We start from the raw sequence: 26,641 nt of genomic DNA, 5'->3' as shown, positions 1-26,641 counted from the left end.
ATCCAAGCTCGACTTCCATTAGCACATCTCTTGTCTTCCAAACTTCACAGAAGTTCTCCTGTGCCGTGCACACATCGCTGCAGCGTGAAAACTCATTCTGAAAACGTATTTGTAGTATTTTCTTCCCAATGATAATCAAGCAGTATAATATTGGCGAATATTCATAAGCAAATTGCACTTACATCGTATGATGTCAAATTTCATTGCATACCTATGGGGACAGAATGTTAAGAGGGACAATTGGTTATCAGTGGGCGCCAGTTCAGGGCTGTACAGAGGATGACTCAATTTGTTCGATGCCATGTGCTGCAATGATATAACGTGTTCGTTGAACCGTACTTGGACGAGCTTTGTTATAAACCAAAGTGATCCCTTTATTCGGCTTCCCTCGCCTTTTGGTCTGGATTGGTGGGCACAGTTTAGCATAGATATCACAAAATGCCTTAAAATTGATTACGTTACGCTGAATCAATCCACAACGAACACCCACCGCCTATCCCAAAAAGCGGTGTACGTGATTCAGTACCACATCAACAGTTATTAATGAAAGTACAATAACGCGGGGTACTAAACGAAATTTTTGTAGCTAGATTGACGACTTATTAGCAAAGTGGTCTCAGTATGTTATCTTCGATCGAGAGTCATCGACAGAAGTAGAATAACTGCAGGCCTGTCCTAGGGAAGCATTTCGGGACCCTTGATGTGGGTGTTGTACATTAATGACCAGCCAATAATATTAACTGTCCACCAGGGGGACATGATTTAATTATGGTCTTCATGTTGCTAGGGACCGTATACTATGTTGGTGCATAAGCTCGTAGAGTTTTTGTTTTGCGTGATATTCCAGTTCTATACGTTTATTTATCGATTATGATTTTTATTTTTAGTTTGCTGTTGCTATGTCAGTTAATATATTGCCATTTTGTCATCTGGAGATAATGAATGGAGCTGTGCGCTCTAGAAAATGGAGTACCATGTGGATAAATCGGAACATTTGCAACATATCCTTCTGTTTGAGTTCAATATAGGGGTGACAGCATCGGAGGCGGTCGCCAACATTTGAGCAAAAAATGGTTCAAATGGCTCTGAGCACTATGGGACTTAACTTCTAAGGCCATCAGTCCCCTAGAACCTAGAACTACTTAAACCTAACTAACCTAAGGACATCACACACATCCATGCCCGAGGCGGGATTCGAACCTGCGACCGTAGCGGTCACGCGGTTCCAGACTGTAGCGCCTTTAACCGCTTGGCCACACCGGCCGGCAACATTTGAGCAGTGTAATGGGATGATGGCATTGGACAGAGCACAGCAAGAAAATGATTTTCTCGTTTTAAGGAAGATCGTTTTGACATTAGTGGCTCTCCACGTTCAGAAAGAACTTCGGGGTTTGAAGAAGATCGTATAAACGCATTAATCCACAATCCACTCAGATCCGCATACGCGAAAGCTGGAAAATTTGATCAACTGTGATCGTTCCACCACCGTGCGCCTTTTGCACGCAATGGGGAAGGCTCTAAAGTTGGCTGTGTGCGCACCGCATGCTCTAAGCCAAAATCACAGAAATCAGCAGGTGGCCATATGTGCACCTCTGCTTGCTCGTCAACAATTAGCTCGTGAATAACACCGACCATTCTTATTCTGTATCGTTACTGGTGATGAAAATGGTATCTCTATGCTAACGTCAGGAAAAGAAAGGAATGGATCAGCCCAAACAAAGCAGTAGCTCTCCGTACAAACATTTGGGTGCAAACACAAAAATGTTATGCATCAGCGACGGTGTGGTGCTCTACGTATTGCTTCCCCGAAGAGGAACCATCACTGAGGACATTTATTGTCAACAGCTGAGACATCTTGCAGACAAATCCAAAATACAACGGCCAGGAAGAGTGCATCAAATGATGCTACTCTACGATAACGCCTGCCCGCATTCTGCTAGACTGACTATACAGAAGTTGGACTGGAAAGTCATTCCGTACCCACCTTATTCACCTGAACTTCCACCTTCATATTTCACCTCTTCCGCTCTCTTTCGAACAACCTTCAAGTAACTTCCTTTCCGGATGAAACTGCGCTCCGAACGTGGCTCAACGAGTCGCGGATTCCAAACGTCACCCCAGCGTTGGCAGACTGTTGTAGACAGTGAAGGAGAGTATGCACTACTGGCAATTTAAATTGCTACACCACGAAGATGACGTGCTACAGACGCGAAATTTAACCGACAGGAAGAAGATACTGTGATATGCAAATGATTAGCTTTTCAGAGCATTCACACAAGGTTGGCACCGGTGCCGACATCTACAACGTGCTCACATGAGGGAATTTCCAACCGATTTCTCGTACACAAACAGCAGTTGATCGGCGTTGCCTGGTGAAACGTTGTTGTGATGCCTCGTGTAAGGAGGTAAAATGCGTACCATCACGTTTCCGACTTTGATAAAGGTCGGATTGTAGCCTATCGCGATTGCGGTTCATCGTATCGCGACATTTCTGCTCGCGTTGGTCGAGATCCAATGACTGTTAGCAGAATAAGGAATCGGTGGGTTCAGGAGAGTAATACGGAACGCCGTACTGGATCCCGACGGCCTCGTGTCACTAGCAGTAGAGATGACAGGCATCTTATCCGCATGGATGTAACGGATCTTGCAGCCACGTCGCGATCCCTGAGTCAACAGATGGGGACGTTTGAAAGACAACAACCATCTGCACGAACAGTTCGACGACGTTTGCAGCAGCATGGACTATCAGCTCGGAGACCATGGCGGCGGTTACCCTTGACGTTGTATCACAAAAAGGATCGCCTGCGATGGTGTACTCAACGACGAACCTGGGTGCACGAATGACAAAACGTCATTTTTTCGGATGAATCCAGGTTCTGTTCACAGCATCATGATGGTCGCATCCGTGGTTGGCGACATCGCCGTGAACGCACATTGGAAGCGTGTATTCGTCATCACCATACTGGCGTATCACCCGGCGTGATGGTATGGGGTGTCATTGGTTACACGTCTCGGTCACCTCTTGTTTGCACTGACGGCACTTTGAACAGTGGGCGTTACATTTCAGATATGTTACGACCCGTGGATCTACCCTTCATTCGATCCCTGCGAAACCCTACATTTCAGGAGGATAATGCACTACCACATGTTGCAGGTCCTCTAAGGGCCTTTCTGGATACAGAAAATGTTCGACTGCTGCCCTGGCCAGCACATTCTCCAGATCTCTCACCAATTGAAAACGTCTGGTCATTGGTGGCCGAGCAACTGGCTCGACACAATACGCCAGTCACTACTCTTGATGAACTGTGGTATCGTGTTGAAGCTGCATGGGCAGCTGTACCTGCACACTCCATCCAAGCTCTGTTTGACTCAATGCCTAGGCGTATCAAGGCCGTTATTACGGCCAGAGGTGGTTGTTCTGGGTACTGATTTTCACCCAAATTGCGTGAAAATGTAATCACATGTCAGTTCTAGTATAATATATTTGTCCAATGAATACCCGTTTATCATCCGCATTTCTTCTTGGTGTAGCAATTTTACTGGCCAGTAGTATATTATTGACGATAAAGTCTCTGTTACGTATATCTGTTGTATTTATTAAACTTATGGATAAACGCTACAAACTTATGCACCAACCCAATACCTGATGGCCGATAACTGATCTTCTGCTGTGTGAGTACAATCGTCCAAAGTCATATCTCTGAAGATGGGTGATTGATCTGACCCCCCCCCTTTAATAAAGATCATTGTGACAGAGGGAAATTTCAATAATTGTGAAAAAGGTAAAGAGACACCGTAACCAACTGAGGCTTATGTCTCATAGGATGACTACCAATGTGTGTGTGTGTGTGTGTGTGTGTGTGTGTGTGTGTGTGTGTGTGTGTGTGTGTGTGCGGGGGGGGGGGGGGTGTATGTATGTGCTTATGTGCTTGTGTGTGAGAGAGAAATAGAAAGTTAGACCAAGCGATTCAGTGTCCTTACAGTTCACACATTTTTATCCATCGCCATTGATCTCAAGTAAAGTGTTATCCAGTACAGGAACAAGGAAGTCTGCTAGAGAGGAGCATGCAAAGTTAATTCCTCATTAACACAGTGTAGATATTCATGGATGAGGGCTGCCAATCTGGCAGCCAGCTGTTTGCAGAAAATTCTAATAACGGGGTCAGGCCGCTACCCCCTCCCTCTCGCACATAGCGGAGACCGGACGCTCTGGCACGCAGTCTGCCCCCAGTGGCATGTGTCATCCCATCTCTTCTCTCTGAGTGGGGTCGGGTCACGTACGCAATACAGCGTTGGCAGCACCCCAGCAACGGCTGCCCACATTAACAGCTCGGACACACAAACATCGTGTCTCCCAGTCTCCGCAATAAAAAAAAACCCTACAGCTACTGCTGCCATGACCCGCTTCTGTCGCACTCTGGTAGGCTGCATCACTCTTTCTTGCGTTTCCGAATAAAACAGCTGTGGTGTCCGGATGTGTACACAGAGCCTAGCGATGATGCAAACAAGCAAATGCAGGGGGTGGACAAAAACAAGGAAACACCAAAAATACAACACAATTCCATGTCTGATACAGTGTAGGAAGCCGTTGTCATTCAAAACAACTTCCAGTCGTCTCGGAATGGATAAATACGGGGTGTTCAAAGAGCCTCTCCGCAGTGCCGTATGACTGTCAACCGCGCGTGCCATATGCCGCAGTGAATATACCGAAATGAAACTCAGTGAAATACAAGTTTTTAATTTATTGGATATTCATTTTTACTTACAAACTTTCACATTAAATGTTGAAAGTGTCCCCCCTGTTGTTGAATACACAATTAAATTCGTCTAATCATGTTTCCAAACATAAGCTGTAGCATTTCTTCTGTAACAGAAGCAGCGAAAGTGGATATTGCAGTTTTCAATTCATCGATGAATTTTGGACGGTTTTTATAGACAGTTGCTTTCGCTGCATGCCAGAAGAAAAAGTCACGTGGTGTTAGGTCAGGCAACTGTGAAGGCTAAAGTCCCTGTGAAATTATGCGATCACCGAAAACATCAACAAGCAGTGACATTGAAACGCGAGCTGTATGCTCGGTTCCACCATCTTGTTGAAATTAACCGTTCACTGTTTCACTTAACACAAGTTCTCCTATGAATGGGTACAGAATATCACTGCAGTATCGTTGCGCGTTTATTGTTTCGTTGGCCGGCCGGGGTGGCCGAGCGGTGCTAGGCGCTTCAGTCTGGAACCGCGCGACCGCTACGGTCGCAGGTTCGAATCCTGCCTCGGGCATGGATGTGTGTGGTGTCCATAGGTTAGTTAGGTTTAAGTAGTTCTAAGCTCTAGGGGACTGATAACCTCAGAAGTTAAGTCACATAGTGCTCAGAGCCATTTGAGCCATTTGTTTCGTTGAAAAATACGGGACCCACAATCCAACGTCTAGAAATTGCAATCCAAACTCCTATTTTCACAGAATGAAGTGGTTCCTCATGAATACCCAATGGAATTGCAGTACTCCACATACGAGAATTTTGCGAGTTCATGTACCCGGATAAATGAAACCATGCCTCATCAGTGAAAAACGTTTTATTAAGAACATCCCTTCCATTTTGTTGAACGAAATTTTTGAACCATTGACAATAATGCAGTCTCTTGCCATGATCAGTATTTTTCAGTTCTTGCACGACTGTCACTTTGTATGGGAAAAGTTCTAATTTTACCTTACAGCTGTGTGGGTCGTTCCGACACTAACATCCATTTCCCGGGCGAGTTTTCTTACTGACTTGTTCGGACTCACGGACATTTTATCGGAAATATCGAGTAGTTTATCCTCAGACAAAACGCTTGAACGACCACTTCTCGGTCCATCTGTCACTGAACCCGTACTTCGAAATTTGTTAATCAAATCTCGCACGGTATCGCGATGTGGAAGTGTTGTCTCCGGGAAAACTGAATTAAATGTTTGACGAACTGAAACTGTGTATTTACTGCCAGATTTGAACACTTGTTCGACTAAAAACACAAGTTCTTCAATGGTTAGCTTTTTAAGAGTGACAAAAACGAAACAAACGAACAAAGGAACTAAACTTAAACGTTCACGTCAACCCGCAACGACACACACCAACGATACTAGCCTATGACGTTGGCAGAGATAAACGAAACAGTGAATTGGTTCAAATGGCTCTGAGCACTATGGGACTTAACTGCTCAGGTCATCAGTCCCCTAGAACTTGGAACTACTTAAACCTAACTAACCTAAGGACATCACACACATCCATGCCCGAGGCAGGATTCGAACCTGCGGCCGTAGCGGTCGCGCGGCTCCAGACTGTAGCGCCTAGAACCGCTCGGCCACTCCGGCCGGCGAAACAGTGAATTGCTGGGAGAGTTCACTTGAAGGTAAGTAACCCAGGTAGGCGAACAATCATACGGCACGCGTGGCTAACAAGCATACGGCACTGCGGAGAGGCTTTTTGAACACCCCGTACAAGTCTTGCGCGGTTTTCAAGGGAATCTTACACCATTCTTCCTGCAAAATAGTGACGAGTTCAGGTAACGGAGATAGAGTTGGATAGGGTTCTTGCATTAAAGTAGATAATACAGGCTCAATTATATTGTGATCTGATTACTGCGGTGGCCTTAAGAGATGTGACAGTTCATACTCGTGCCGGCCGGGATGGCCGAGCGGTTCTAGGCGCTACGGTCTCGAACCGTGCGACCGCTACGGGCGCAGGTTCGAATCCTGCCTTGGGCATGGACGTGTGTGATGTCCTTAGGTTGGTTAGGTTTAAGTAGTTCTAAGTTACAGGGGACTCATGACCACTGCAGTTGAGTCCCATAGTGCTCAGAGCCATTTCAACCATTTTGAAGTTCACACTCGTGCTCTCAAAACCCGTCCTGGACTTTGCGAACCGTGTGGGCAGCGCCCCTGTCGTCTTGCATAACAGCATCACCACTTGGGAACAAACACTGTACTATCGGACGGACCTGATCACCCAAAATGATCACATAAACCTTGCCAGTAACGGAATAATGCAGGGTACCAGTGAAGCGCATGGAACACGATGGTATGGCAGCCCAAGTCTTCACGGAACCCTTGTCAAGTTTCACTCTTCGGACGTAAACGCGGCCAGAAGTTGGAAACAGCGTGAAACAAGACTCGGCCCACAAAATGGCTTTCTTCCATTGCTAAGTAGTCCATTTTTTATGGCTTCGGCACAGCGTTCCCCTGTTACGTGTATTTGCATCACTGATGACTGGTTTTGGAATTCCTGCTCGCCCTGCAAGTGCCTGCGTACAGAGCTCCCTTCCTGTTGTCTTGGTGGTGACAAGATTCGCGAGTGCGGCATCCAAGTTTCCATGCGGCTTTTCGCGGATGATGCTGTAGTATACAGAGAAGCTGCAGCATTACAAAATTGCAGCGAAATGCAGGAAGATCTGCAGCGGATAGGCACTTGGTGCAGGGGGTAGCAACTGACCCTTAACATAGACAAATGTAATGTATTACTAATACATAGAAAGAAGGATCCTTTGTTGTATGATTATATGATGGCGGAACAAACACTGGTAGCAGTTACTTCAGTAAAATATCTGGGAGTATGCGTACGTAACGATTTGAAGTGGAATGATCATATAAAATTAATTGTTGGTAAGACGGGTGACAGGTTGAGATTCATTGGGAGAGTCCTTAGAAAATGTAGTCCATCAACAAAGGAGGTGGCTTACAAAACACTCTTTCGACCTATACTTGAGTATTGCTCATCAATGTGGGATACGTCCCAGGTCGGGTTGACGGAGGAGATAGAGAAGATCCAAAGAAGAGCGGCGCGTTTCGTCACAGGGTTATTTGGTAAGCGTGATAGCGTTAAGGAGATGTTTAGCAAACTCAAGTGGCACACTGTACAAGAGAGGCGCTCTGCATCGCGGTGTAGCTTGCTGTCCAGGTTTCGAGAGGGTGCGTTTCTGGATGAGGTATCGAATATATTGCTTCTCCCTACTCATACCTCCCGAGGAGATCACGATTGTAAAATTAGAGAGATTCGAGCGCGCACGGAGGCTTTCCGGCAGTCGTTCTTCCCGCGAACCATACGCGACTGGAACAGGAAAGGGAGGTAATGACAGTGGCACGTAAAGTGCCCTCCGCCACACACCGTTGGGTGGTTTGCGGAGTATAAATGTAGATGTAGAGGTAGACTTTTACTGTTGTCGTGCTCTTTTTTTCTTGTTGCATCCACTTCAATTATCGTCTGTCACCAAAACTCCACACGCAACTTCGCCCGCGTTGTGACTCAGCAGATGACGTTTCTCCTCTTCCCCTGTATGCGGTACAAATCTTTGATGCGGTATCTCTTGAAACGTCAAATACTTCTGCTGTCTCGATAAGGGAAGCACCCACCATATGCTCACTAACAATTTGTCCACTTTCGAATCCACTTAGCTCCAACATACTGCACTCACAACTACACAGAGCGCTGTTCTGACCACAACTGACACCTGCAACACGTTGAGGACATTGCACAGGTGCCAATCGTGGTCGAGTTTCTCGGGCTGTTCCTATATTTTTGTCCAACCCAAGTATATATGTTTACAGAAAATCGGTCTCCTCGTACCAGCGCCATACCATCAAGACCTAAATCAGGGCCGCGCGGGATTAGCCGAGTGGTCCAAGGTGCTGCCGTCCTGGACTGTGCAGCTGGTCCCGGCGGAGGTTCGAGTCCTCCCTCGGGCATGGGTGTGTGTGTTTGTCCTTAGGATAATTTAGGTTAAGTAGTGTGTAAGCTTAGGGACTGATGACCTTAGCAGTTAAGTCCCATAAGATTTCACACACCTTTGAATCTTTGAACCTAAATCAGGACACGGAATCTTGCAAAGGTTAAGGTCCGTTGTCGTAATACGTCAAACAACTCACTCTTGAAGCGCAATAGAAGAAAGAGTTGATACTTTTGCTGCTAATAAAGAAATGAAGTGTCTCTCTAAGACTTGTGCACTCCTTTCGATGTAACACCATTTTGGCGATTTACGTGTTAATTTCACTGATTTTGCAATCAAGTAGCTTCTTATCTGGCTTCGTGAGGCTAAGCGGACTTCGTTTCGGACCTATCTGCCACAGAAAAATCAGAAGTGGTCACCGCTATTAGAAACTGGGACTTCAGAGTCACTAGACAGTAAGCTAACACCTAGGACACTATTTTCTGTTGATTTAAAATAACAAAATACGAAATATCAATACAAAAAATTACAAAGGTTATTTTATTACAGTACATTATGTGTTACAGAAAATTCTTCAAATCAGGAGCTTCAAAGGCAAAGTGTGACCGTTGTCCGAGTTACTGTTTCAGTCGAAGTTTTTTCGGATGAATAAAGAGTGGCACCTAGAAGATTTCTGTCTGCTAGGTGCAGGTTTATAACTTACTCTTCGGTTGTGTCTCTGGAGTGGTGAGGTCTGTTTATGGCCTCACCGAACCTTCACAGTAATCCACCTGCTGTTATAACAAACTCAACAAAGAAATCACTAGCAAAGACAATCAACAAACAGAAAAAGGAAATCGCGTTATAAGGCGTTGAAGACCACACGATAGTCGACCAACAACCGTGTCATCCTCATTTAATTACTCGATGTGTGTGGAGGGGCATGGGACCAACATACCGCTCCACTGGCCGTTACAGATGTTTCAGCCTTGGAGGCGCTACCTCTTAAACCGGTAACTCCTTAATTAGCATGACGAGCCTCAGTGCACCAAGGAAAAATCCTTGATAGTACCGAGAATCGAACCCGGCTCCCCCACTTAATGGTCTGTCGCACTGACCACAGAGGTACGAAGGCGAACGATTCAACCTGATGACTTTTCTCCTTTGTTGGCACCAGAGTACTACTCTTTTTGTATGCATATATTTTTAAATTAGATAGATCTGAGTCTATCCTATTTAAACGCCATACTCAACCAACTTAAACGATCTCTTACAAGCTTTATAATTTAATATCCAATGTACTGTTTCAATTGACAGGTTGTCCGCCCCCGGTAGCTGAGAGGTCAGCGCGACAGAATGTCAATCCTAAAGGCCCCGGTTCGATTCCCGGTTGGGTCGGAGATTTTCTCCGCTTAGGGACTGGGTGTTGTTGTCCTAATCACCATCATTTCATCCCCATCTACGCGCAAGTCACCGAAGTCGCGTTAAATCGAAAGCCTTGCACCCGGCGAACGCTCTACCCGACGGGAGGCCCTAGTCACACGACACTTACATTTTTTTTATTTTAATTGACAGGTTTTTTTTTTAGGCTTCAGTTCCTTTTCTGGAGACCCCAGGACTTCATTTTGTCTGTTTCAACCAGCTCCTCTTTCTGCGAATACTGGGTACCAAATATTTCCATACGTTTCTCGGTGGTTGGTGTATTTACATATTCTTCGTAATTAGTAATCGTGTGCATAATGTAATCGAATTGCTCATTCACACCTTGGCTATTGATGAAATATGATACAAATTTTTCCATTAACATACAACTGCGTTTTTTTTTCTATTTCAGAACAGTATTTTTTCTGGCTTGACGGAAACAATTTTCTGGGTTTCTAGTAATCAATTCAGTGTTCTATTGTGACCCATTGCCATAAATCGTTTTTCCCGCAACATGCAAACCTGTGGATTAGTGTGTCATGGTGATTGCATATGCTACAGACACTACTAGCGCATCGTACAATTTCTTGAAGCCTTTCGTTGGTGATCACTACACTACTAGCTATTTCGTAGTTCTCTCCCGTGACGTCTCACATATATTCGGTTGCTTACTTCTCCATTTTGATACCTAATTTGCATTCGGCGTTGACTCATTTCTCCCATTTTCACATATTTCAATTTGTTTTTGATCTCACTTATCAGTATAAGGATAATCCAGCCTTATTTTTCGAGGAACACGACAGAAATTGTCCACACTGCTACGCGCTCACGATTCTTGTTAATTTTGTTTCGTTCTATGCTGTACTGAACTGGTACTGCCAGAATACAATGGCGGAGTAGTTAATTTCTGCTTTTTCATAATTTTATATGTGTAGTTGGTTCATAAGAAAGAACCGCTTAACATGTTTCAGTCTGAAATTAATTTTTCCACGTTAATAGGGGAGAACGGGGTTGTAGATTTTCTGTCCTTGCGGCTTCGAAAAATGGAGCAGTGATGACATCAGACAAAATTTGTCGCATCTATCTTATACATAAGGGGCGTTCAATAAGTAACGCAACACAACTTCTTCTCCTCCAATTTTGTTTCAAAAAATGCAGAATTTGTTGTGGAACACCGTGGAATATTTCCGCTTCAGCCACCATAGTTTCAAGAGGTTCCGATAAGTTGCAGCGCTATACTTAGCCTTCAAAATGGCGCCTGTAACGGAAGTGCTTTCGAAACAGAGATCTGTGATTGAGTTTGTTTCGGCGGAAAACCAGAGCACTGCGGATATTCATAGGCGCTTGCAGAATGTCTACGGAGGCCTGGCAGTTAACAAAAGCAAGGTGAGTCGTTGGTCGAGGCTTCTGGTATCATCGCAAAAAGGTCGCGCAGACATGTCCCATCTCTGGCATGCTGGCCGGCCGCACACAGCCGTGACCCCCGCAATGTTGAAACGTGCGGACACTCTCTTTAGAGGTGGTGGACGGATCACAGTCAAACACGTCGCTGTTCAAGTGGACGTCTCTGTTGGTAGTACAGACACACTCGTCGACCAGTTGAGATACTCAAAGGTGTGTGCCGATTGGGTTCCTCGCCTCCTAACATCACCTCGAAAGAGAGTGTCCGCACGTTTCAACACTGCAGGAGTCACGGCTGTGAGTGGCCGGCCAGCATGCCAGAGATGGGACATGTTTGCGCGACCTTTTTGCGATGATGACAGAAGCCTCGACCAACGACTCACCGTGCTTTTGTTAACTGCCAGGCCTCCGTAGACATTCTGCAAGCGCAGCTGTCAAAAGGTCAATGAGAGATTCTTTTAACGAATTTGAAAGCAATATTTTATCTGCAGATTCTAAAAATAACCCCAAAAAATTTTGATCATACTTAAAATCTATGAACGCTACAAATAATTTAATACCTTCTCTTGCCGACAGTACGGGTAATGTAACTGATGATGATAAACATAAGGCCGAAATTCTAAACCTAGCTTTCAAAAACTCGTTTACGGTAGAGGACTGCAGCACCATTCCCCCTTTCAATTATCGAACAAACGCAAGGATGGCTGACATAGTGCTTAGCGTATGTGGAATTGTAAAACAGTTAAGATCCTTAGACGCCAGGAAGGCATCTGGCCCAGACGGTATCCCCGTAAGATTTTATGTTGACCATGCTACAAATATAGCACTATTCTTATGCATCATCTATCAGAGATCATTGGAACGGCGGAAAGTTCCACGGGACTGGGAGAAGGCCCAGGTCATAGCAATCTATAAGAAAAGGTAGAAAATCGGATGCACATAATTACCGGCCAATTTCACTGACATCGATGTGTTGTAGAATCGTGGAACATACTTTGTGTTAAGACATAATGAACTTTCTAGACTCTGAGAAGCTCATCTGCAAAAAACCAGCACGGTTTTAGGAAATAGCGGTCATGCGAGACACGGCTGGCCCTCTTTGTGCACGATATACAACAGGCTCTAGATACCGGCTCCCAGGACATTCGAAAGGCGTTCTATTCAGTTCCGCACTGTCGTTTGCACCAAAAAGTGCGCAATTACGGCCTATCCGATGACATATGCTGTTGCATAGATAGTTTTCTAACAGACAGGGAGCAGTATGACGTCCTGAACGGGGTGACTTCAACAGAAACAAGCGTAACTTCAGGCGTGCGCCAGGGCAGTGTAATAGGTATGCTGCTTTTTACGATTTACATAAACGATCTGGTTGATGGTACTGACAGCGGCATTATACTGTTTGCCGATGATGCTGTAGTCTACAGGAAAGTAGCATCACACGAAAGTTGTGAACAAATCAATGAGGATTTGCAGAAAATAAATGTGTGGTGTAATGACTGGCAGTTATCTTTCAATATTAGTAAGTATAACCTACTGCGTATAACAAGGCGAAAATCCCCATTAATGTACGAGTATAAGATAAATGCCCAGTCTTTGGAAGCGGTAACATCCGTCAAGTATCTGGGTGTGACTATCAGAAATGATCTCAAATGGAATGATCACATTACACAAGTAACGGGCAAGGCAAACTCTAGATTGCGCATTATTGGTAGAATCCTGAAGCGATGCATTCCTTGAACAAAGGAAATAGCTTACAATACGTTAGTTCGTCCAGTCTTAGAGTATTGTTCGTCTGCATGGGACCCTTACCAGCTGGGTCCGATTCAAGAGATTGAGAAGATCCAAAGAGAGGCAAGATTCGTGACTGGTACATTTAGCCAACGCAAGAGCGTTACAAATCTCATAGAAAGTTTGAAGTGGGACACACTTGCAGATAGACGGCGCGCTAAGCGGAAGGGGCTGCTCACTAAATTCCGAAATCCGATCTTCGCCGAGAATGGCCGAGAATGTAGAGCATGTATTATTACCACCAACTTTGAAATCGCGCAATGATGAGGGAAATTAGAGATCGTACTGAGGCGATCGGACAATCGTTTTTCCCTGGCGCGATCCGCGAGTGGAACAGACGGGGGGGGGGGGGGGGGGGGGGAGGGGGGGAATATGACTTTGGCGCGAATTGTGCTCACCGCTTGGTGGCTAGCGGAGTATATATGTAGATGTTGATGTAACAGGAGACTATAAAGAGCAACAAAGGACCATCTACGCGGAATTGTTTGCACTTCACGAGGATGATCGTGACAATTTTTGTCGAACATCGTCACAGTCGATGAAATATGAGTCCCTGATTTCGAACCGAAAAAAAATGGCAGTCCATGGAGGGTCGCCACACCACCCCTCCTCCAAAAGAAAGTACAAAGCCGCACCCTCAGCCGTTAATGTCATGACATCGGTCTTCTGGGACTCTGAACGGATTATTCTGTTTGTGGTCCTCCATGCCGTTGCAACGATCAACTCAAAAGTGTATTGCGCTAGCCTCAGAAAACTGAAGAAACGACTTGACCGCGTTGGTCGCCACAAAAATCCAAACGATCTCCTCCTTCTCCATGACTACACTAGACCTCACACAAGTCTGCGCTTCCGAGAGGAGCTCACAAATCTTTATTGGACCGTTATTCCTCGTCCACCCTACAGCTTGGTTCCCTCACTTCCGACTTCTATCTGCTTGGTCCAGTGAAGGCTGCACTCCACGGCAAGCGATACGTGGGTGGTGGGGAGGTTATTGATGTAGCATGACGCTGACTCTGATGTCGACCAGTAGAGTGGTACCATGCGGAAATACAGGCCCTCCAAATAATGAGGCGTAAGGCCGTCGCATTGAACGTAAATCATGTTGAAAAATATAGTTTTGTAGACAAAGGAGTTTTGAACAATGTGGTGTATTGGAATCCTAAATAAAAACAACCTCTTTTTAAGAAAAAAATGTGTTACTTTACTTATTGAATGGCCCTCATACTAGGCTATCACTTTTAGTCTGATGTTGATTAAACCTAACCCACCACTTCAGGTTCCTTTGTTACCGTTTCTGCTTAACCTAAACAGATCATCTTCCCATATATCGAGCGATGTGGCGCAGTGGTTAGCACAGTGGAATCGCTGTCGGGAGGAGGACGGTTCAAATCCGCGACGGCCATCTATATTTAGGTTTTCCTTTATTTCATTAAATCGCTCTCAGCAAATTCCTGAATAGCACCTTCGAAAGGGCATGCCCAGTTTCCTTCTCCATCCTTAAAAAAAATTGTTCTTGCTTGTGCTCCGTCTTTGATGACTTGTTTCGACGGGAAGTACAACACTAAGCTTCCTTCCTTCCTTTTACCTTGCCATACATTTCTGTAGACTACAGACATAAGATTTTTGCTAGTATTTTGGGCTAAGGCAATACTTGTGCAACACCGTACAGCTTTTATAGTATTTTGACAGTATACACATACAATGCGGGAAAAAAATTAGTATACACTTTTAGCTGTTTCCAAATTCACTCAAGATTTATTGTTGCGACAGCATATATGGTGTACATGAAATGGCTATATTTTCAGATCAATAGTACTAGTGATTCCGAGATACCACACCCATGCTGAAACACCCACGTTAGTACACGTTGTAACCTCCACAGGCGGCAGTGCAGTCACTGACTCTGGCATCCAGCCGATCGTACAAATGGCTAACGCTTTCCCGAGATACGTTATGACACGCCTCCTCGACCTGGTCATGTAGTTTTGTAAGAGTTGTTGGTTCAGGGGTCGCACGAGTCACTTCTCGTCCCATCATATACCACACTTGCTCGATTGGAGACAAATCCAGAAATTGTGTTGGTCAGGGAAGTCGCTGCCCGTCTTGCAGAGCACGTTGAGTTTCACGGGCAGTGTGTAGGCGAGCATTATCTTGTTGAAACAACACATCACCTTCCTGTTGCGAGAACGGCAAAAGTACGGACCTAACAACAATCTGCATCTACAGAGCATTGTTTAGCGTCTCATCCGGAAAGGTGTACGAGAGTTGTAGTTTATTGCACACCAGGCCATAAGGTCTGGGGTGAGTCTAGTGTGTCTTGGCTAAAAGCACTCTACGAGACAGCGCTCATCGTTTCTACTTCATCTGGGTTCAAATGGCTCTGAGCACTGTGGGACTTAACTGCTGAGGTCATCAGTCCCCTAGAACTTAGAACTACTTAAACCTAACTAACCTAAGGACATCACACACATCAGTGCCCGAGGAAGGATTCGAACCTGCGACCGTAGCGGTCGCGCGGTTCCAGACTGTAGCGCCTAGAACCGCTCGGCCACACCGGCCGGCACTTCATCTGGGCACGACCATCACTTGTGTTCAGGCAGAATCTGCTTTCATCGCTGGAGACCACGGCACGCCATTCCATTTTCCAGGTGATTCTCTAACGCCACCAGTCGAGCCGTGCACGTCGATGCTGCGGCACGAGCGGAAGACGGGCTGCAGCTGTACGTGCCCGTAGCCCCACTGCTAATAACCGGTTCGCAACAGTTCGTGTTGACACGTCTGGCTCACGAGCCCTCTTATCTGTGCTGTTGCAGCTGTACGAGCTGCCGTTGCTGCCTTTGCGCTATGACGATCCTTGCAGGCGTCCGCTCCGAGTGGACGTCCAGAACCTCTCTCACGGGGGTGAGATGGTTCACGTGGCCAACTGATACCAGCATCATTGCATAACTGACGAGGACGTGCTGCTCGGGTTGAAACTCTCCGAAAGGTCCAGCCCACCATTCGGAAGGCGACAATTTGACTCCTTTCGAACGCGCTCAGTTGGCTGTAGCAAGCACAAGTGCATCTCGTGGCTATGAGCATTCCCTACTAGAGAGCAGACACAGATGGCGCCCTGGTAGCTATATCTCTACGCTGTCTTCAATTACCTATCTATCGAATAGTGAAAGACTATCACCGGTAGACACCTGGTGGGGATAACTGATCAAATGATAATTGATCAGTTATCGACCGGAGTTGAAAATTATTAAATTACTAAAATCGCTATTAAAAAATAGGGATTGGTGGTAGAAGGGTGAAAATTTAGGTTTGTGTGTATTTTGTAATGCCAATCATAAAAAAATAAAAACAAAAAGTTCTGTCCAAAAAATAAGAAAAAAAATTTAGGGGTGGACCACACTTATCACTTAGGGGTATGAAAAATACAGTAGATTACGACCGATTCTTAGACCTACCGAATATACATGTAAAATTACATCAGAATCGATTAGCCGTTTTGGAGGAGTATGGCAACTAACACTGTGACACGAGAATTTTATATATAAGGATTGACCAAATTTTAAAATTTTTAAATCTATCATAATCCAATCATACAGAGGTATAATCTCACGTTAGACACAGTAAGGCAAGTATTTAAGTTAACATATGTGCATATGTCTTGAAGCAGTGTAACTCATGACGCGCAAATTATGCGGACTACATTCGTCCAGTATTTGAGAATGAGATCATTTAATGGGTTACAACAAACTTTACACATAATTTCAAACATTTTCGATACTTTTTCCTACTGAAATCCCCCCTCCCCCCCCACCAAAAAAGGAAGGAAAATAGTTTGTAGCTGATTACAATTCGTCTGGTTTTGTGAGTTAATGTATTACGTGTATTACGTGAAATATTTGCGAAGAAATCAGAAATTTGAAGGTGTTTTGCACGTGGGATTTGGATTCTTTAAAGAACCAGGTGTGGGGTTTTGATTTACTGCTAGGTATCGAAGCAGATTTAAGCACATAAAGTGTCAATTTAATCCTCGAAAATTACATTGTACCTTTGAAACACATTGGATTAAAACAGAAAAACAAAATATTGTGACTGCGTATTGCTAAAAAAAAAGCATTCCTTACGTTTACGTTACAGTCACGAACTGCCCTTGACGAAATATCTTTTAGTATCGTAAAGAAGTACGCCTTTACAGAGAACTACGCTCGATAGTCGTATGTGTGAAACAGTCCCTCTGAGGCTTTGCAGCAGTTCCGTCAGTAGGTTGCCCCACTGTTCCCTTAGCGCTGCTTGCAGGCCCCGCAGGGTCCACGATCGTGGCATCGCCTCCCCAACATCTCTCCCGAGAGTTTACCGCCCGTGGTCTGTGGGACATCGGTTCATCGAACATGCAGGCCACTCCGATGGTGCGTCTACATCTACACACACACTCTCCAAGCCACCGCAAAGTGTGTGGTGGAGGGTACCCTGTACCACTGCAAGTCATTTCCTTTCCTGTTCCACTGGCAAATAGACTGAGGGAAAAACAACTGTTTATATGCCTCCGTATGAGCCCTAATTTCTAGTACCTTATCTTCGTGGTCCTTAGGCGCAATGTACGTTGGCCGCAGTAGAACGGTTCTGCAGTCACCTTCAAACGCCGGTTTTCTAATTTTTACAACAGCATTCCTCGAAAAGAATTTCACCTTCTCTCAAGGAATTCCCGTTTGATCTCCAGAAGCACGTCTGTAATACTTGCGTGTTGTTCGAATATACGAGTACAAATCTTGCAGCTATATTTAGAGCTAGCTGCCATTCGTCACACGAGCTAGACATTTTGTCCAAGTCTTCTTGTATCCTCCTACAATCAGTCAGTGACGACACCTTCCCGTACACAATAGCATCATCAGCAAACAGCCTCACATCTCTGCTCACCCTCTCCACAAGGTTATTTATGATGTGTTGGCAGAAGAGCCAACACCGTGTTGCTAGAGGAGGCCGAAAGGCACGCGTTTAAGCTCACGCAGACTGGCGTGAGGTCTGGAACAAGGTAAAGTAATTATAGTAGCCAAAAATAGTACATAGCTTCTGGAATACTTAACTTTAATCCATAATTGGAGAACATCGCTCTTGATGATACATAATTACAATCTCAATATAAACTGGTAATGGCGCCTTGCTAGGTCGTAGCAAATGACGTAGCTGAAGGCTATGCTAACTATCGTCTCGGCAAATGAGAGCGTATTTGTCATTGATCCATCTCTGGCAAAGTCTGCTGTACAACTGGGGCGAGTGCTAGGACGTCTCTCTAGACCTGCCGTGTGGCGGCGCTCGGTCTGCAATCACTGACAGTGGCGACACGCGGGTCCGACGTATACTAGCGGACCGCGGCCGATTTAAAGGCTACCACCTAGCAAGTGTGGTGTCTGGCGGTGACACCACAATTTATGTACGAGTGTATACACTTATGCTCATAAATTAGGGATAATGCTGATACTTGGTGAAACAACGCTCTGGTGGGCGGTTTGCGGGTTTAAATCACCTCGGGTATGACCACGCGGTGCATTTGACCTGCGGTCGTCGCACGGTGGCGCTGGCAGCAGTCCACATACGCAGAGGTGTGTTGGTGCATATCAGACTATGGTGCAGCGAGTAAGTGTACAGACGTTTTCAGACGTGCTAATGATGACTGTGTGTTGAAAATGGCTCAAAGACCATATATTGATGACGTTATGAGGGGTAGAATGCTAGGACGACTGGAGATTTTATGTAGGACCAGAATTTACGCGGGTTTTCTGCAAGATATTTTGCCAACGCACGACAACGGTAGTTGTTGTATTCTTGGCGTATCGATCTTTTTAAAGACGCACGAATCTCTGTAATTTTTACCTGCCATCATTTACCATTTGCGCGTTCTCTTTTGAACTGAGAATACAACAGTCTTTGTATTTTCTCTGCTCTCCGATATATCTCAGATCAATAACAGTTCAATGGGAAAGGCTGTTCTAGTCCATGGCCTACTGCGCCTCAGAAAACGCACAGTAGTTAAATGGTTCAAATGGCTCTGAGCACTATGGGACTTAACAGCTATGATCATCAGTCCCCTAGAACTTAGAACTACTTAAACCTAACTAACCTAAGGACAGCACGCGACACCCAGTCATCACGAGGCAGAGAAAATCCCTGACCCCGCCGGGAATCGAACCCGGGACCCCGTGCTCGGGAAGCGAGAACGCCACCGCGAGACTACGAGCTGCGGACACACAGTAGTTAAGGCGAAAGTATTTTTCAGTTACACACCTGTTGCAAAAATACGTTGTTGCGGTCTTCAGTCTGAAGACGAACGACGCAGCTCTCCGTGATAGCTCATCCTGTGTAAACCTCGTCATCCCTCTGTAACTACTACAACCTACGTCCTTTCGACCTGCATGCTTTATTCAGGCCTTGGTTTTTCTCTACAATCTTCCTCCCTGACACTTCCTCCATTACCAAATTGGTAAGTCCTTGATAGCACAGGATGCGTCCCCTTCATTCAGTCACGTTGTGCCATAAATTTCTTTTCTCCGCGGTTCGATTCAACATCTTCTCCTTGATTACATTAATTGTTCGAGCTACCCATCTAATCTTCAGCATTCTTTTGTATCACCACCTTTCAATAGTTGCTATCCTCTTTTTGTCTTAACCGCTTATCGTCCACGTTTCATTTCATTCAAGGCTATATTCTAGATAAATATATAGTTCCAAAACATTTTTCCCGACTTCTTCATTTCAGAGTGCTCTTGCACCCTACGTCCTCAATTATTTCTTTGGCGTATTCCCATCTCAGTCTCCCCACCCACAGTTTTTACCCCGTTTAGCTCCCTGTAGTACCATGGAAATTAGTCCCTAATGTCCCTGATGCCCTATCCTCCTGCCCCTTCTCCTTGGCACAGTTTTCCAGATGTTTCTTAATTCGCCGATTCTGTGGAGGACCACCTTTACATCTACATCTACATGGACACTCTGTAAATCACATTTATGTGCATGGCAGAGGGTTCATCGAACCATCTTCACAATTTTCTATTATTCCAATCTCGTATAGCGCGCGGAAAGAATGAACACCTATATCTTTCCGTACGAGCTCATATTTCCCTTATTTTATCGTGGTGATCGTTCCTCCCTGTGTAGGTCGGTGTCAACAAAATATTTTCGCATTCGGAGGAGAAAGTTGGTGATTGGAATTTCGTGAGAAGATTCCGTCGCAAAGAAAAACCCCACTCTTTTAATGATTTCCAGTCCAAATCCTGTATCATTTCTGTGATACTCTGTCCCATATTTTGCGATAATACAAAACGTGCTGCCTTTCTTTGAACTTTTTCGATGTTCTCCGTCAGTCTTATCTGGTAAGGATCCCACACCGCGCAGCAGTATTCTAAAAGAGGACGGACAAGCGTAGTGTAGGCAGTCTCCTTAGTAGGTCTGTTACATTTTCTAAATGTCCAGCCAATAAAACGCAGTCCTTGGTTAGCCTTCCCCAGAACATTTTCTATGTGTTCCTTCTAATTTACGTTGTTCGTAATTGTAATACCTATGTGTTTAGTTGAATTTACGGCTTTTAGATTAGACAGATTTATAGTGTAACCGAAGTTTAACGAGTTCTTTTTAGCACTCATGTGGATGACCTCACACTTTTCGTTATTTAGGGTCAATTGCAACTTTACGCACCATTCAGATGTCTTTTCTAAATCGTTTTGCAGTTTGTTTTGATCTTCCGATGACTTTATTAGTCGATAAACGACAGCGTAATCTGCAAACAATCGAAGGCGGCTGCTCAGATTGTCTCCCAAATCGTTTATATTGATAAGGAACAACAAAGGGCCCATAACACTACCTTGGGAAACGCCAGAAATCACTTCTGTTTTACTCGATGACTTCCCGTCAGTTACTACGAACTGTGACCTCTCTGACAGGAAATCACAAATCCAGTCGCATAACTGAGACGATATTCCATAAGCACGCAATTTCACTACGAACCGCTTGTGTGGTACAGTGTCAAAAGCCTTCCGGAAATCCAGAAATACGGAATCGATTTGAAATCCCTTGTCAATAGCAGTCAACACTTTATGTGAATAAAGAGCCAGTTGTGTTTCACAGGAACGATGTTTTCTAAACCTATGTTGACTGTGTGTCAATAGACCATTTTCTTGCCGGCCGGAGTGGCCGAGATGTTCTAGGCGCTACAGTCTGGAACCGCGCGACCGCTACGGTCGCAGGTTCGAATACTACCTCGGGCATGGATGTGTGTGATGTCCTTAGGTTAGTTAGGTTTAAGTAGTTCTAAGTTCTAGAGGATTCATGACCGCAGCAGTTAAGTCCCATAGTGCTCAGAGCCATTTGAACCATTTTGAACCGTTTTCTTCGAGGTAATTCATAATGTTCGAACACAATATATGTTCAAATGGTTCAAATGGTTCTGAGCACTATGCGACTTAACTTCTGAGGTCCTCAGTCGCCTAGAACTTAGAACTAATTAAATCTAACTAATCTAAGGACATCACACACATCCATGCCCGAGGCAGGATTCGAACCTGCGACCGTAGCGGTCGCTCGGTTCGAGACTGTAGAGCCTAGAACGGCACGGCCACTTTGGCCGGCCAATATATGTTCCTCCCTCATTCTTATCTTATCAGTTGACCTAATTTTCAACATTCTTCTATGGATTGTTAAATATGTATTTAATGTTAACAAATTTCTCGATTGCAGAAAAGTATTTCTTGTTGTTGTCGGACTGAAATTTATATCGTCTATACTTCATCCACCCTCAGTTATCTGGCTCACCAAATAGTAAAACTCATCTACTACTTTTAGTACCTCATTTGCTAATCTGATTCCCTCAAGATCCTCTACTGTAATTCGACTAAAATCCATTACTCTTGTTTTACTTTTATTGATATTCATCTTTTCTAGACAATATCCATTTTGTTTTACTGATTTTGCAAGTCCTTTGCCGTCTCTGAAATAATTATATTATCATTGGCAAACCTCAATGTTTTTATTTCTTCTCCCTGAATTTCAATGCTATCTCCAGATTTCTCGTTGGGTTCATTTACCAGATGGTTAATGTTCAGATTGAATAACATCGGAGATAAGCGGCAGCCCTGTCTCCCTCCCTTCTCCACTACTGCTTCCCCATCACATTTCTCGACTCATAATTGCTACGTAGTAGTAGGCGTGATAATCGTCCAGATCCGCGTGCTTCTAACAAAATTGTCTGTCTGTGATCATTTAGTTAACAGATTACTAAATTGTCTCCGTGACCGACGTCACTAACGTCAATTTTTGAACATACTGTTCGGATCGTGGTGGTGGAAGAAATTTTCATCGCCACTATTTGGTCGGCTATTGAAGGAGAGATGGAATCTCAGATTTTATCACACATTGGAACAATTTTCCTGCTTCACCGTAGTGTAGGTTTGACGCTCCATTTTTTTCCACCATCGCGACTAACAACACAACCAAGAGACTGAAGTCTTCACGTAGCACCAGTCTCCAACACTGGAGAGACACGTTTTAGAAACAACACACTTCGTGAAGGGTAAGAACTACAATGCGTCAAGGGGTCTAGCGATCAACAATGTCTTACGACTTTGTTCAGTTTTTATTGACTTCTGTAAGTATTTACACGGTTAAATCTGTAATTTCTTGCCGGATTAAGGTTGGAAGCAGTCCTAAAATTTATCTACTAAAATCGGAAATCTCTTTTCTTTGTACCCATCATTAGACTCTACCTGTAATTAGCCTTTTGTATGTACCTCGTGAATACTTTTTTTATTGTATATCAGTCTTCGGACCAGTTTGATGCGGTATGCCACTAATTCCTGTCCTATGGCAATCTCTTCATTTCGGACTAATTCTTGCACCCAATATCCTCAGTTATCTGTTGGTTATATTCAAATATCTGTGTCCCTCCCACAGCTTTTACCCTCTACAGCTCTCTCAAGTACCACGGAGACTGTTCTTTGATTTCTTATCACAAGCACTAACATCCCATTTCTGCTCCTTCTCAGGGTTTTCCACGTATTCCAGTTCGGCAGAGAAACTCGTCATTTCTTGTCAGTTCACTTAATTTTAAAAGTCTTTCTTTAACACATCTCATAGACTTTAATTTTCTTTCTTTTCTGCATAGTCCGTTGGTTTACTTCTATACAATGCTGTGCGGTCTGAAAACTGTTGTTGTTGTTGTGGTCTTCAGTCCTGAGACTGATTTGATGCAGCTCTCCATGCTACTCCATCCTGTGCAAGCTTCTTCATCTCCCAGTACTTACTGCAACCTACATCCTTCTGAATCTCCTTAGTGTATTCATCTCTTGGTCTCCCTCCCCATTTTTACCTTCCACGCTGCCCTCCAAATCTAAATTTGTGATTCTTTGATGCCTCAGAACATGTCCTACCAACCGGTCCCTTCTTCTTGAAAAGTTGTGTCACAAACTCCTCTTCTCCCCAATCCTATTCAATACCTCCTCATTAGTTATGTGATCTACCCATCTAATCTTCAGCATTCTTCTGTAGCACCACATTTCGAAAGCTTCTATTCTTATCCAAACTAGTTATCGTCCACGTTTCACTTCCATACATGGCTACGTTCCATACAAATACTTTCAGAAACGACTTCCTGACACTTAAATCTATACTCGATGTTAACAAATTTCTCTTCCTCAGAAACGCTTTCCTTGCCATTGCCAGTCTACATTTTATATCCTCTCTACTTCGACCATCATCAGTCATTTTGCTCCCCAAATAGCAAAACTCATTTACTACTTCAAGCGTCTCATTTCCTAATCTAATTCCCTCAGCATCACCCGATTTAATTCGACTATATTTCATTATCCTCGTTTTGCTTTGGTTGATGTTCTTCTTATATCCTCCTTTCAAGACACTGTCCATTCCTTTCAGCTCCTCTTCCAGGTCCTTTGCTGTCTCTGACAGAATTACATTGTCAGAAATGTTGGAACACGTGCGGCAATATTGACCCCACGACTTATCTTAGAAAATAGATTAAGGAAAGGCAAACCTACGTTTCTAGCATTTGTAGCACATCTCATAGACTTTAATTTTCTTTTTTTTCTGCATAGTACGTGATTTACTTCCATACAATGCTGTACATTCTCAGAACTACGTTTCTCAAATTAATTGTAATTGAAAATAGAATAAATGTGACGATAATCTATCTGTTATACAGTATACGCAGAACAAGCAGTAGTTTTAATGTCAAGCAGTATTTTAGACGTTCTGCAAGAAGTTCATTTCGCAATAACAGCGAAATTCGACTGTGGTGAAGTTCTTAATATTTCTATCATCTTGAAATCGGAAATTTTGTATGCGAAGAAAGACATTACTCTTGGCAAAATAAGGTCAAATGTTTCGTGATCCGAAGTGATTGTGCATATGGCCGCCCTCTCTGTAGTCTAGTGTTTCCCACATTTTGGCGATATTATTTATTTTTTAAATTTTATTATGATTTCTGTGTTATTAGTTATAAAATTTAAGCTCAACTGCACAATATTTCTCAAGTTATCTGCATTAGGTATCACGATATTACCTATTGGAGACACATGAGGAGCCGGCCGCTGTGATGGAGCGGTTCTAGGCGCTTCAGTCGGGAACCGCGCGACCGCTACGGTCGCAGGTTCGAATCTTGCCTCGGGCATGGATGTGTCCTTACGTTAGTTAGGTTTAAGTAGTTCTAAGTTCTAGGGGACTGATGACCTCATATGTTAAGTCCCATAGTGCTCAGAGCCATTTGAACCATTTGACATTTGAGGATCTGTGCCGGACTGAGACACGAAACTGGACTTCCTGTTTCTTGCGAGCGGTTGTCTTAACCACTTCGGTTATCCGAGCTCTCTTCCAGGATCGACTCAGACTTCCATGTCATAGCGTTATGTGTCACGAATAGGTAATATCTTCATTCCTAATGCAGCTAATGTCAGAACGATTCCGCAATTGCGAATAAATTTCCTAAATTTAGTACATATGTATGATCGTCACCAAAGTCTGTTTCTTCAGACACTGTTAATAAAAATTAATAGTTGTATTTTAAAACTGAAAGTTTTTCTCTTGTTTTAAATTTTTATTTACGTTCAAAATAAACAATATGCTCCATCAAAGTACCGGGATTCACAAAGTTTTTAGTGATCGGAAAAGTTTGGGAAACCCTGCTGAATACTATAATGAAATATACGAGGCTCACTCCAAAAGAAATGCACACCATTTTTGTAAAAATACAGTTTTCATTGCGCATGTGTGAAAGTTTAACAGTCTGTAGATTCATCCTTCCCGCTTGTTTTCAAACTTAGTTCAACCTGTTCCCGTGAGTGGCGCCGTCACAGCATGTGTTCAAGATGGCTGCTACACTTGACGTTCGTCAGAAGCAACGTGCTATCATGGAATTCCTGTGCTGTAAAAACGAGACAGTGGGAAACATCCACAAGAGGTTGAAGAAGGTGTATCGAGATGCTGCTGTCGATCGCAGTACAGTTAGTCGGTGGGTAAGCAGGTTACGTGATGAAAGCGGGCACTGCAATATTGAGGATTGTCCTCGCAGCGGCAGGCCTCGTACTGCACACACTCCAGACAATGTGCAGAGAGTTAGCGAATTGGTGGCTGCTGACAGACGCATCAGAGTGAACGAATTGTCAACCTACGTTGGGATATGGTAAGGAAGTGTTTGTAGAATGCTGAAAGTTTGTTTCAGGTGGGTTACCAGGATGTTGACAGTGGCTCACAAAGAAACAATAAAAACGGTATGCAGCGAACTTTTGGAACAGTACGAGAATGGTGGAAGAATTGAGACGAAGAGGCATCAATGGAGTAGCATCATGCAAATTCACCCAAAAAAAAAAATTCAAAACCACACCTTCTGCTGGAAAAGTTATGGTTACAATGTTTCTCGATTCCGAAGGACTCTTACTTGTGGACATCATGCCAAGTGGAAACACCATAAATTCTGATGCATGTGTGACGACACTGAAGAAACTTCAAGCTCGACTGGGTCGTGTTCGACCACATCGGCAAAAGCAGGATGTTTTGCTGTTGGACGACAATGCACGGCCACATGTCAGTCAAAAAACCATGGAGCGATCACAAAACTCGGATGGACAACACTGAAACACCCGCCTTACGGTCCTGACCTGGCCTTATGTGACTATCATCTCTTTGGGAAACTGAAAGACTCTCCTCGTGGAAAAAGGTTTGAAGATGATGACTCCCTTGTGCACGCTGCCAAACAGTGGCTCCAACAGGTTGGTCCAGAATTTTACCGTGCGAGTATGCAGGTGCTGGTTCCAAGATGGCGTAAGGCAGTTGAGAGGGATGGAAATTACGTGGAGAAATGAAAATATTGTTCCT

The sequence above is a fragment of the Schistocerca serialis genome, chromosome 5, assembly GCF_023864345.2.
Source record: "Schistocerca serialis cubense isolate TAMUIC-IGC-003099 chromosome 5, iqSchSeri2.2, whole genome shotgun sequence".
NCBI classification, from domain to species: Eukaryota; Metazoa; Arthropoda; class Insecta; order Orthoptera; family Acrididae; genus Schistocerca; species Schistocerca serialis.
Note: the sequence above shows the minus strand (reverse complement) of the source record.